General features: G+C 43.0%; 1 protein-coding gene across 1 annotated transcript in view; it reads left to right on the plus strand.

The window, feature by feature from the left end:
* The first annotated feature begins 716 nt into the window (after positions 1-716).
* Positions 717-13,411, plus strand: part of LRRC8D (leucine rich repeat containing 8 VRAC subunit D) — a 74,671-nt gene continuing 61,976 nt past the window's right edge. Inside the window, exon 1 of the mRNA XM_065409558.1 lies at positions 717-754. The gene's annotated coding sequence lies outside the window, so the exon portion shown is untranslated. The remainder of the gene's footprint in view (positions 755-13,411) is intronic.

Below are 13,411 nucleotides of genomic sequence, written 5' to 3' on the forward strand. Positions count from 1 at the left end.
GCCAGCATGCAGTAAATATGCATTGCTGTCTACTGCAGCCTTCGGGCAGCAGCGAAAGTTCGCATTTTATAGCCTACCTTTGTTTCAGTAAAGCCATTAACTGCAGCCCCCCCAGCCCCACCCCCTTCCACTATCAGCGCCTCGAGGCCGTGACACCAACAGCCAGAGGCCACCGGGAGCGGTACGCTTTGAGCTCCCCCCTGCGCGGGGATCAGCCTGTCTCTCCAGCAGACGTAAACAATTGCCTACCCTCCCGCTCCGTCTGGGCAGCTTTGCAGACGAGGCGGCTGCAAACTTTACGGACGGCGCGCGTGAGGCGCAGCCTGCGGAGCGGGGCTGGTTTCCCAGCGGGGGGTGCGCGGGATCCCGGCTGCTCGTGGGCCGAGCACGCGCGGCGCTGCCGGCTGCGCGCGGAGGTTTGCGGGTTCCGCGCGAGCTGGCGGAGAGGCGCGCGAGCTCCCGCGGGGCGCGGGCGGGCTGCCAGCGGCTGGGGCGGGTCTGCGGGCAGCGGCTGACAATGGCAGGGGCGCTCGTGCCGCCGGCGGAACCTCCTCGCCGCACGCTGCCAGCCGCGGGCTTTCGCTCGCTCTCTTGTCGCGCAGGAAGTGCCCGGTGGTCTGCAAGGCTGGCCGACATGAGGGCGTGACTCTCCGCTGCTGGATTCCCGGTCCCCCGCGCCCGGAGCCCGCTGAAGCCCGAGCTGGGTCCAGCTGAAGCAGGACAGGAGAAGGAAGGAGGAGCGCAGCCGGATCAGGTACAGAGACGGGGTGGTTGGGGGAAGGGAGAAGCAGCCGCTGCCGGCCCCCCGGCAACCCCCTTTGCTGCTATTCATGTATTGCTCGGCAGCGGGGGGGGGTCTATAACCTGGACCATAGCGTCTGCCTTGTACACCTCCTGCGGTGCACGGGGGGCTGCGTTGGAAATGGGCACCTTGTTTTCCTGGCTCAGGACTTCGCACTGAGCATGCTTCTTCCCTGTGGCCGGCTTATTCCAGCCTGTGATCGCCGGCTGCTGCTGCAGCTTCAAACCCTTTGTTCCTGCAGCCTCCTAAATGATCTTATCACGGCCGGGGAAGCGGGTAGGGAGCCTTCAAGACAATGGTGGTGTCGGCGAGTTACCGGAGCGTGAGAGAGCCGCTGTGCTCCGGAGGGAAGAGATACTTAAATGTTACTTTGTTCAGTTTTCAGATGAATAAGCACGGAGTGAGCACGGGGCTGTCATTTTTCTCAGGCAGCGATCTGAGATAGGGGCGAGCTAGCTCACCTCAGCTGCCTGTGTGGAAGCAGTAAATTACCTTTAGTCTTACCCAGGCAGACCTGAGTGTATTTGCTTTTATCGGCTGACAATCGGAATTACCTGGGAGTCAAAACTGCTGATTCAGACTTCTCTAGATTAAGCCATTGGGTGATTGATGCTCCTTGAGCATGCCCTATTGTGAGCTGTTCTTGTGATGGGCAAGATGCATAGCAAGCAGCACAGGCCTTTAGGCTTTGCTGTCATCTCCCTTCCACCTGCAGACTCCCAAACAGACCTCCGATTCCTTCAGCTGTAAGAGGTGGGGCCCTGCTTCCCCATCTACATCTTGCCAAAGGCAAAAGTGAGCACCTTATCTCTAGAAATAAATGGGAAACAATGGTATTTGACAAGCTTGTTCTGCAGACCTTTGCTTTCCATTTTGAGGTTTAAAATTCAGCATCAGAATAATGGTGATAATGAGTGTGAATAATTTTTTTTTTTTTTTTGGAAGGGAGTTATTCTGAGTGGTGGGAATACATCAGTAGAATTGTACTTAATCTCGCTATATAACAAGCACTGCTTAGAGTATAAACAAGACTGTTATTGCACAGAATAGCCAATAAAAGAGAATGTCAAATGTATGGAATCATTCTTTCTTCTTTATGGAAAGCGCTATTTGGCGTTTGATTGTTATACAGCAATGTAAATATACATGGCAACATGCCATGTGTTTGTTGGAGGCTGTTGCAGTAAAGATGCTTGATTTATAATGAAATACATTTAATACATTTATACATTTAATAGATCAAACAAATATAAGTACAAGGGAAGTCACATAACTGTGTGTATGTATTCTTTTTGCTGACCCATCACTCTTCCATAATACTGCTTGCTCTGTCTCCTAAATGATACTGAAGGAAATGTAACTAGCCAGGGGCATGGCCAGTGGCAGCGCTAGGAAGTAGCTTTGATGGACATAGGCTTGGTGTACACTACCAATTTATGCTGGTATAACTACATTGCTCGGGAGTGTGGAAAATCCACACCTCTGAGCGATGTAGTTATACCAACCTAACTCCTGGTATAGGCAGCGCTATGGCGATGGGAGGGCTTCTCCCATCTACAAAGTTTACTGCCTCTTGGGGAGGTGAAATATCTATGCCGTAGCATCTTCACTAAGCACTACAGCATCCCTGTAAGTGTAGACAAGCCTGTAGTACCTTATTATCTTTTGTCATACCTTTGTTTGATAGGAGTTGTAGCCTTTTCGCTAAACTGACTCCTGGGTGTCCACGCGCTAAATGTTCTATCAGGGCACCTCATGAACATGTCAGCCATGAAAGTGTTGTGCAGTGATTTAGATATGATCTAAATACTTGTGGGGCATGTAAGTGAAATGAGAATGTGATTTGCATGAAGATGCAATTTGTTGCTGGTGTAACCATGCTCTACAGCTGAGATACAAGTGGAATGCTCTAGTGCAGGAAAAGAGGGGCACTTTTGGGGTAGGTGTGGATGAGTGAGTTGGCATATAAAAGGAGACAGGTAGTATGTATTGAGTATGTAGGGGATGTGTCTTAAAGATTACATCGCAGGCTTTTGGTAGTGACGTAAGGGCAATTCAGTAATATTGTAGGATCTCAAATGTTTGAATATAGGAGGAGCCTGGAGTATTAAAGAGCATTATTAAAATAAATAGAGGTGTGCCCTCCCTTCCTTGCCCCCACCTTAATTCTGCCATAAAGTTGCTTTCTGGATAATATGCACTCTTTGCAGCATCTTAGACGCCCAGGTGTGCCTGAGTTTATGTTGGAATTCTTGTCTCAGTAGCTTTTAAAACGAAAGAACGTGATACCAGCCTGACTTTTAGAACTACTGAAAACCTTCAGTTCCTGTTGACTTTAGGTGGAGTTGTAAGTGCTCAGCACTCTTGAAAATGAGCTCCATAGTATCTGATTTTTTTTTTTTTTTTTTTTTTAAAGCAAGATGGCTACATGCTTGAGATACCTACAGCAGACACAACTATGACTCCCTGGGTGTGTTTGCTGTTCATGGTAGTGACTAGTGACATGGTCATGTATCCTTTAGTTGCAGAAAGTCCTTTTTCCTGCTGTCATTGGTGTGTGTTATGTCAATAGGGCCCTTCCCCCAACTCACAGCATATACAAGTTCTGCACCTAGACGTAAACATCCGGGAATGGGACTTATACTTGGCACCTTCATGCATGTCTAATTGACACATGGATGATGGTAGTGCAGTTCAGTGGCAGTTTGGATGCCAAAATCTGAATCAAGGCTCTGTTGTCAAATTGTAAGTACAAGTTATAACTCTTAGTACACTTTCACTTGAAAGCTATTTAAATATTGAAGAGTGATTTTATGTTTGGTCAGAATTATTTTATTCTTTATGCTAACGGGAAATTTACAGCACAACCTTCCAGGAACATAATGTTACTGGGGGGGGGGGAGGGGGCTAAGGAAAATTGAATGTATTAGCTGAGTGGTGCCTGGCGGTTACAGATTTTCTAGTTTTAATTAAAATGATTTAGAACAGGAAAGAATTTGCTGTGACTGTTTTTGTAAACTGAGAATTTGTATTTGCAAACAAAAGTTCCACACTGCCAGAAAACTTTGTTAGGTTTATCTACGTAGCTGTGCAATAATGACAAACTGGCAGGAGGATCCAACTTCTGAAGGGAAAAAAATTACAAAATAGCTGGATGTTCTCCATTATTTTTGACAATTGTTGTCTCTTTAATTTTAAAAAGCAGTTAGAATGGTGGCAGGCTACAGTGCTTGGTTTTGTAGGGACTAGTATGCTTAGGTCCCAATCCTGCAAAGGCTGAGCCATGTACTTAATTTTATGCCCATGAAGAGTCCCAGGAGTGTCAATGGGGCTACTAACATATTTAAAGTTAAATATGTGCATAAGTCTTGGCAGGATCAGGGCTTTAGCTTACAGCTAGGAATGGTACTTTCCTGCAGATTTTTAAGGCAAAATGTTTACTGTGTATATACTGTGGGGCCTGTTCTCAATCACATTTTCTGGCCAGATGTCCCACAGCACTTTATCTGTTTACCAGATTTGAATTTATTTCAAACTAATTTGGATCCTACTTTATTCCAAAATTGGAATGACTTAATAACATTTGTTACCAGGCTAGTCTACACTAGAAGCGCTATAACAGTGCAGCTGCACCACTGTGGCATGTCTGGTGAAGGCGCTCTAGGCTGATGGGAAAGAGCTCTGCCACCTCCGCAAGAGGTGGTTGCTATGTTGGTGGGAGAAGCTCTCCTGATGACATAGTGCTGTCCACACCGGCGCTTAGGTCGGTGTAACTTATGTTACTCAGGGGGTGGCTTATTCACACCCCAGAGCGACACAAGTTTAACCAACATAAGTGATAGTGTGTACAAGCCTGTAGCCTTAGCCTTAATTGTAAATTTCACTGAAAATGCAATGTCTACACTACCCCTTACGTCAGCAAAACTTACGTTGCTCAGGGGTGGGAATAAGCCACCTCCCTAATGGACATAACTTTTGCCGGCACAGTGCTATGTTGACGGGAGAGAGCCCTCTCACTAGCATAGAACAGCTACACAAGAGATCTTACAGCACCGTAGCTGCATAGGTACAGCTGTGCTGCTGAAAGCTTGCTAGTGTAGACGTGGCCTAAGTCTAGGTACATAACTCCAGTATGGTTAAGGAAAGGCAAGCTCCTGACTGGTGTGCACTGAGAAGGCTTGATAGTTGAAGGAAATGGAGAATACTCTGTTAGTGTAATTGGGGGAATATAAACCAGTATTCTTTTGATTCAGTGACTGGCTTCCTGCCCCACAGGGAAGAGGTGGTGGCTTATTCACTTGGAAACATCTCTCCAAATGAAGTGATAAACTAGAGTGTCTTTGTCACAGAGTTTGAAGGAAGCTAGAAGCTACAAGTAAAATAGCTGCATAATAGGATGAGGGGATTATTGAATCGTTACTAGAAACTATATGTCTATATGCAAGGCCTCACGTATTCCACATGCAAGCTGACCTAAATCTTGCAATTAGGCTCCCTAGTTTCTGCATCAGTTTGATGTTGCAGACTGGAAATTCTGAAGCAGATCTGGATAAATATTGGAGGTTTTTATTTAAATAAGAAAATAATGGAGCTAGTGTGTTATACCTTGAATGAGTTTGTATTTTAATATGAAAGTTAATGTTATTCTGCCCTTACACAATCTATATTGAAAATTGACAAGTCAATTCTGTGTTATAGAAGTCGTGACTGGGGAAGTGGGAGATTTTTGCTGCTGGGTAGAACACGTTTTGGTCATCTTGCACCAGATAAGGCTTGAGGGGTGGTTTGAGGGATAACTACATAAGCATCTTTTGTTTGCTAAAAATGATCAGCAGTGAAATAAACACTGATATTTAAATCATCACTGTTGGGTTTCAGGATTAACACCACATTGAGATACATGGAGCAGTCATACTTGTGAGGGTTTTTCAGGCTATCTGCAGGCCTGGGAAGACTACACATGGACGGTCTATACTGGGAATTTACATCAGCATAGCGACATCTTTCAGGGTTGTGAAAAATCCACCCTCCTGAGAGACGTATCTATGCCGACCTAACCCCCAGTGTAGACAGTGCTAGGTTGACGGAAGAATTCTTCCATCAACCTAGCTACCATCTCTCAGTGAAGTGGATTACCTATGCTGACAGGAGAACCCCTCCTGTTGGCGTAAGTGGTGTCTACACTGAAGCACAACAAAGGCACAATTTAGCGCTACGGCAGCGCCGCTGTAGCATTTTAAATGTAGACGACTTAAGTGTGACCATAGCCACAGTGCCGAATGTGATAGAAGAATCCAAATAGAAACCAAAAACCGGTGTCAGTTTATACTCTGCTCACTGCTGGGTCTGGTCTGTATACCAATTTTGTACCACTATTACTATATCAGTTAGGGGTGTGACTCTTGTGCAACCCTAGTGTAGATGCAGTTATACCAGTATACCATATTTCCCTTCCTGTATCAAAATAAGCTGTACCAATATAAGCACTTCTGTGCTGGTACAAATGCGTCCACAATAGGAGGTTGTACTGGTTATGATTATACTGGTATATTTAAAGCAGTAGAACTTTTTTTTTTATGTAGATGAGGCTTTGGACGGGTTTCTTTGCAACTATATTATAGCTAGAAATGTATATTTTAAAAATTATAAAAATAGAAAGCTTCTGTGACTGCAGAATTGTGGAATATGTAGGCATTGGCAATTATCTTCAAACATAAATAAAAAAAATTAGTTACCTCATTTCACTGATCAACTCTTTTTTTGTAATGTAATTTGTGGTTGGGAGGGGGGGAGAAATCAAATCCACCTAAGGTATTATTTATATCTATTTCCTACCTTCTTCACTGTTCCTATTACAACTTCATGGGTCAGCTCCAGGTTTTTCTTTGCTGTGTAGACATACCCTATCTGTACATGGTGCTGAAAACTTGGTGGAGGTGGGTTGAGGAAGGCAAAAAACAAACAAACAAAAGGCCTGTGGATAAAAAGTAACTTGTTTGAGGATTTTGTGCGTCTCTCCAGTCACCATGCCTGATGCAAGTTACCTTGTGTAGCTGGAACTTCACATTACAGAATATCAGTATTCCAGCGAGAGAGAAAAATAAATCTAATGAATTGGTTGGTCAATGCATCAGTGACTTCCACAGTTATGAAAACTTATCAATAACAAACTCAAAGTAACTGTGGTGTCCTGAGTCAGCCTATTGTAATTTGTTTATGTAACACCAATTTTAGTCTGTACTGATGGGCTATTTTATTTCATGTGTCTAAGCCATGTGAGTCTTTGGCTGCAGGGGAGAGTGAGAATGGAAGGAGACTGTAGTCTGCTAAAACAACAGCTATAGTCATTAGTGCTGTTAACACCAGCTGCCAGGGGAAGGAAAAGTGGTGGAAGTGGTAAAGCTGTATGTATTTAATAGGGCTGTCAAACAATTAAAAAAATAATTGTGATTAATCGCAAAATAAAGATAATTGTCTCAATTAATTGCAGTTTTAATCACACTGTTAAACAATAATAGAATACAATTTAATTATTTTTGGATGCTTTTTTCATTTTCAAATATATTGATTTCAATTACAACACAATACAAAGTGTACAGTGCTCACTTTATATTATTTTTTATTACAAATATTTGCACTGTAAAAAAGATAAATAAAAGACAATGTTTTTCAATTCACTTCATACAAGTACAGTAGTGCAATATCTTTATTGTGAAAGTGCAATTTACAAATGTAGAATTATTATTTTTTTACATAACTTCACACACAAACAAAACAATGTAAAACTTAGATTCTGTAGGTCCACTCAGACATACTTCTTGTTCAGCAAATCACTCAGACAAACAAGTTTGTTTACATTTACTGGAGATAATGCTGCCCGTTTCTTATTTACAATATCACATGGGGGCTGCATCTTGCCAGAACCCTCAGCCATCCCTCAGGTCTCTGGCCACTCCTGGCTCACCAGGGGCACCATATCAGATTTTGGTTTGTGTGTGTGTGTATGTATTGGGGAGGAAGTATGCGTGTGTGTGCATGCGTGCGCGCACATGTGCGCATGTTGGGGGAGCGTTGTCTCTTTTCAGCCAGTAGCAGGTGTTATCAGCAGCACTCACTCCTGAGCCACCACCACCAGCAGCAGCAGACAGGCTCCCCCTGTTCCCTAACCCCAGCTCAGTGGTGACCGTGTACACAGACGAGGGGAGGGGGACACCCTGACATCAGACGCTCTGGCAGGCTCCCAGTCCAGAGCAGCGTGGCCAGGGTCAGCTCCATGGTGAGGGTGGGAGGGCTGTGGAAGTAGCAGTGAAGCCTGGCGGTGGGAGAAGGGGCACCCCTGCCCTGTAGGCAGGCAGCAGCGCCCTCCTGTGCATGGCACCCTGCGTGGTGGCCTCCCTCGCTCACCCCTAAGGCTGTCCGTATCCAGTGGGGTGGTGATGGTGCAGGCGGCGGGGAGCTGGGCTCCTCCCTCCCCCGTGAAAAGTGTTTAACCGTCTCTCCCAAATCGCTTCAGCCAGTGCCTCCCTCTTCGCCCGGCTGCCTCCAAGTCCGGTCTTCAGAGGTGGGCGATTAACACTTGTTTTTTTAAAAAAAAAAGTGTTGTTTTTTTGAGTTAATCACATGCGTTAACTGCTATTAATTGACAGCCCTAGTAGAAAGTACATGTTGCTTTAAACAACATGTGGCTTTGTTTTAATTGCCAAAAAGGTGCATATTTATATTGAGATAGCTGCTTCCATGTAAAATCTTAGTGGAGACAAGGCAGGCAGATTTAACCTCATTGTAGCTAGTAAAGGTCAACCCTATACCCCTCACCTGGAGTTTACTTCATGAAGCCATGTCAAGGTAAAAACTACCTGTGCCTTGTCTTCTCTCGGATTTTACATCAAGGTAGCTATAAGTATAAAAACACTCCATTTTTGCAGTGCAATCATAGCCACCTTTTAGGTAATAGTAAGAGATTTCATTGATCTGTGCTGGTTTTGTGTAATGAAGATGGAAAATGGCCTTATTTGCCTACTGTTCATTGTTTTTGTTTTGATTGTTCTCTGCATAGCCCAGAGTTCATCGGTTGTTAATAACAAAGATAGCCACACTCCCTCCTAGAGGAGCTAGATTTAACTGCCACCACTTCCTCTGATGATTTACCCAGGCTCTCAGCAGAACCAGTTTTATCCGGGTTGGGCTTCAGCCAGCCAGTTAGCTCTTCAAGTCAAGTTTTGGGTCAGTCACTGGGAAGTGTTTGGTATAACATCTGGGTGAGATCGATGAGACTGGTGCAAAACTAAGTATCAATAGCAAACTGGTGATGTCATGTCAAAATGTGCCTTGCATCAAAATGTGGCAGTTCACCATCTTAATTACTAACAGTGTAATGTATGGCTGCATATTTTGATGTGCATGGGGAGCCCATCAGAATTGGGCTACACCTCCTCAGTTTTCACCCTCGGCCCCTGAGGGGACACATTTTTATGGGTGTGGGGTGACTGTCAAAGTAGGGTCTTCCACCAGTTTTCCCCTGGTCCTAAGGAGGGCACACTTTATCACCCATCAAAATGTGTACTGCCAGAAATGAAAACTGGAGGGTGGGGCATGTTTTGATGGGCTACCACAGCTGCTTGTGTGTCTTCCTTAGGGTCAGATTCAGTGTACTTGGGAAAGTAAAACCCTTGCCAAGGACAGGGTCCTCGCCAAGGCTTCAGTTCTCTTATTTATTTGTGTGCATCCCCTATATGTGCTCTCTAGGAATGTTAAGTTTTCACATGCTCCTACCAAAAAGGTTACATATTGACACTACAGTAATACTGCACCCCAAACAATGAAGGGGTAGAAAAGGAAATTTTGGCAGGTGGCAGGCTGGCAGAGTTCTTTTTGAAGGATCATTTTAATGCTGCTGGGGTATTGTTGCAGTATTAATTATCTGTTAAGTCACCTGAGCCCAGATTTTAAAGGTATTTAAGCATTACTGCACTCAGCATTGCAGCACCTAATTGATTTAGGAGCCTAAATCTCATTTTGCAAAAGGCGTTTAGGTTTTAAGTGCCTATATATGAAGATAAATAAATTGGCCCTTCAGGCAGAATATATATTAAATCAGTAGGCCACTGTGTGAAATATAGTAAAAGTAAATTGGCCGTTTAGGTAGCTAAGGAGAATGCCCAACGCCAATGGTTATCTCTATGATTGCACTTAAATATTATCAAATAGTCAACAAACAACAATGCATATATTTGAACACAGTGAGCTTAAAACTAGCTCAGATACATATATGCACAGGTCATCTAGTCAGACGCCTTTTCATCAGCGAACAAGACAAGAGGCTGGTATGTTTTTTCTCCATCACATGATCAGTAACTTTATTTAAAGGGCATGTGTGATTCCTGAGGGTATGTCTACACTGGAAGTGCTGCAGCTGCACTGCTGTAGTGTAGGCGCTTACTACAGTGACGGAAGGGTTTCTTCCTTTGCTGTAGTAACTCCACCACTCTGAGAGATGTTAGCTAGGGGCTTGTCTTCACTTACAACGCAACAGTGACACAGAAGAAGTGAGGTTTTTACTCACGAAAGCTTATGCCCAAATAAATCTGTTAGTCTTTAAGGTGCCACCAGACTCCTTGTTGTAGCTGTGCTGCTGTCATTCTTCAGTGTAGATATTAGGTATGCTGGCTAGGAGGCACTTCTCCTGTTGACAAAGATAATCCACCTCCCCAAGAGATTGTGGCTAGCTCAATGGAAGAATTCTGCTGTTGACCTAGCAGTGTCTACACTGGGCATTAGGTCGGCTTAACTACTTCTCACAGGGTGTGAAATTTTTCACACTTAAGCTGACCTAACTTTGTAGCGTAGACCAGCCTGAGCTGCAGTGAGGGATTAATTCTGTTTGTTTTACGTGAATTAGGCAACCTCTAAAAGGTGTTGGCGGAAATCCTGACCCCATTCAAGTTAATGGCAAAACTCTAATAGACCTCACTGGGAGTTTTGCAGTTGACTTCAGTGGGGCCAGGATTTCGCCTCCAGATTTTGTGCAGAATCTGAATTATGCAGAGAATAGGGCAGTGATGGAAAGAATAACTAGAGTCAGTGTCCTCTTCAGCAATTGGTGGTAAATGCTGAAATGGATTTCCAGTGCCCTTGCCTAATGATAATAATATGATACATTTTATTTTAAAACAGAAATACTAGTTAGTGGAGAAAACTCAGAACTTTTGTTGCCCTTCTTTCAGGGGCAGGATTGTAATATTTTGTTTCATATGTATATTGCAATGTAAATGACAGCTATAATGATAAGGAGGATCAGATCCTTGGCGCTTTGTGTATGTGTGTAGGAATAAAGAGGGAAGAGAAGATGAATGGGAAATATTTTTTTTATAAAAGCATATAAATATTATTTTAAAGTATTGCTTGCTGCACTGAAACTGAAGGCTAATACTCTTCAGCGATTTCTATACAACCTGTTTCCTACACCCCCATAGAGATCTGTGCGGCTCTGTATGGGCACTGGGATATGCCCACTTGGAGCTCATTGCAGAACTGGGGGCTCAGTACCTCTTTACTGACTCCTCCCCCTACCCCATGATGTTGAGAATTTTATAACAAAAGTTTGCTTTCTGAAACGCTTTGCTAATGTAAGGGTTTTTAGACTCCTAGAAATCATTTACCTGTTTAAAGGGGGAGAATCCACTCTAGCTTTAGAATGATTGATTGTGCGTCTCTCAACAATAATTGAAATGCTTAGATGAGCACTGTGTCTTTTGATGGGCATCCTTCATTATTTATGTAGCATTCTGTCCTTTGTGCAGTCATAGCCTTTCACACTATTTTTCTGTGTGCTTCCCGCCTACAGCTCTGATGAGTACTTTGTTTCAGTTGGTCTCCTGTAGCTTAAACTGAAGTGAACTTTGTTAAAACAGGCATAATACATAGAGGTGGAAAGGCAGGGAAAGGAGAGCTGTTATTATTAAACATTTCAAAGCTGTCTTCAGCTGTTATTTCTGCTGTTTTCTATCAAAGGCACACTGTCATCTTAAAAAAAATCATACTTCTACCTGAAATTTTTTATCTAATCTTGTTGCAAGTAACACCTAAATCTTATACAACTGAAAGAGATGGGAGAAAGAATACTCCTGTTTCCCTGATGCATTTGGCAACACTTTGTGTATGTTTGAATTGTCTCTGCATGGTTGTTCAGTTTCTCTTGTTGTGTAGCTCTTCCACTCAGCAGCATGGGTAGGAGGAGAAAGAACCCATTCAAATAGGGAAATATGATGAGGCATGGACTGTCATTTATGATGTGTTTATTCTGTGCCTGGCACAATGGAGCCCTGACCTAGTTGAAGCCTCTAGGTACTCCTGCAATATGAATGTTTAATAATAATAAACCACTATAACTGGCTGAGGGACTCAAGTGTGCAGCTTCAACAATTTCATTCACTTTTGAAATTGACTAGATTTCAAGGTGATAGGGTCCCTTTGGGTTTGAGACAAGAGGTTCCCTATTCAAAATGTGCTTGTCTGCAAAATACCATTTTATGGTAATATATGTGTTGCTAAAGACCCAACAGCTGCTATTAATTATTTAGAGGAAATAAAAGAGGCATATTAGGGTTGGTTTGTCTCATCTGACCTACTTTTTTCTCTATAGTAACAATATTGAAGTAATTGTTTTGTCTGTTTTTCATATATGATGTCAATGTTATATTACAAAAATCAGCCACACTGCTTTTAGCAAACTTACAGCAATGATTGAAAACAAAACCACAAACCCCCAGGCTGTGGTGTGGTCAAGGAGAGAGAGCTGCTAGTAACCAAGGACTTGTTATAAATGGTCTAAGGGAAGAAAGGTTATGAAAACTAACTTGACAGTAACTTTAATCTTTAGACTGATATTATAAATGTGGATGGTGCTGTGTAACAAAACATCTCCCGTCTTTCCTTTTAATAGTAATCTTACTTATTTTTACTCAAAGCTTTTGAATAGTTGAATTTAACATGATTCTTCACAGGAAGATGCCTTGGGGCTTATTCTTTGCTTTTTGAGTTTTCTAATACGTTGATGGAACTTAGGTGGGGTTTGGGGTCATGGCATTTTTAAAAAGGAACCTATTAGATATAATCTAGATGACCCTCTTCAGTTGGAGGTGTCCTTCAGATAAGCCATTTTTAGTGATCTGCTGCCAAGAGGACCAGTTATTAGATGGGAGGAATGTAGCTGGATTGATGTACCTAGGGTTAAAATATTGTGTGCGTGCATATATTCTGGTTGAAAATGTTGCTCAAAATTGGAATGACTTAATAACATTTGTTACCAGTGTTTGTGTCTCTTTTGATCTGTTTATCTACTATATCAGAACATACGCAGTGGGTCTTACTTCATTTTTTAGCATTGTGTAAGGCACATAAGAAGTGTACATCTTGTTTTCAGAGCAGTCAAACAGTCTGCAGTAGCTGACTCACTGCTGTTTTGTAAGACTTGCCTTCTCTTCTGTTTTTCCTTTCTTTGGCCACGTTAACTTACATTTTCTTTGTGTTGTATAGTGCTTTGGTGTCAAAACAGACTTGTTTCGGTAGTACCTAATCTTTTGTGTATATTTTATACTCATATTCATTTGA

This window comes from Emys orbicularis, chromosome 8, assembly GCF_028017835.1.
Source record: "Emys orbicularis isolate rEmyOrb1 chromosome 8, rEmyOrb1.hap1, whole genome shotgun sequence".
NCBI lineage: Eukaryota > Metazoa > Chordata > Testudines > Emydidae > Emys > Emys orbicularis.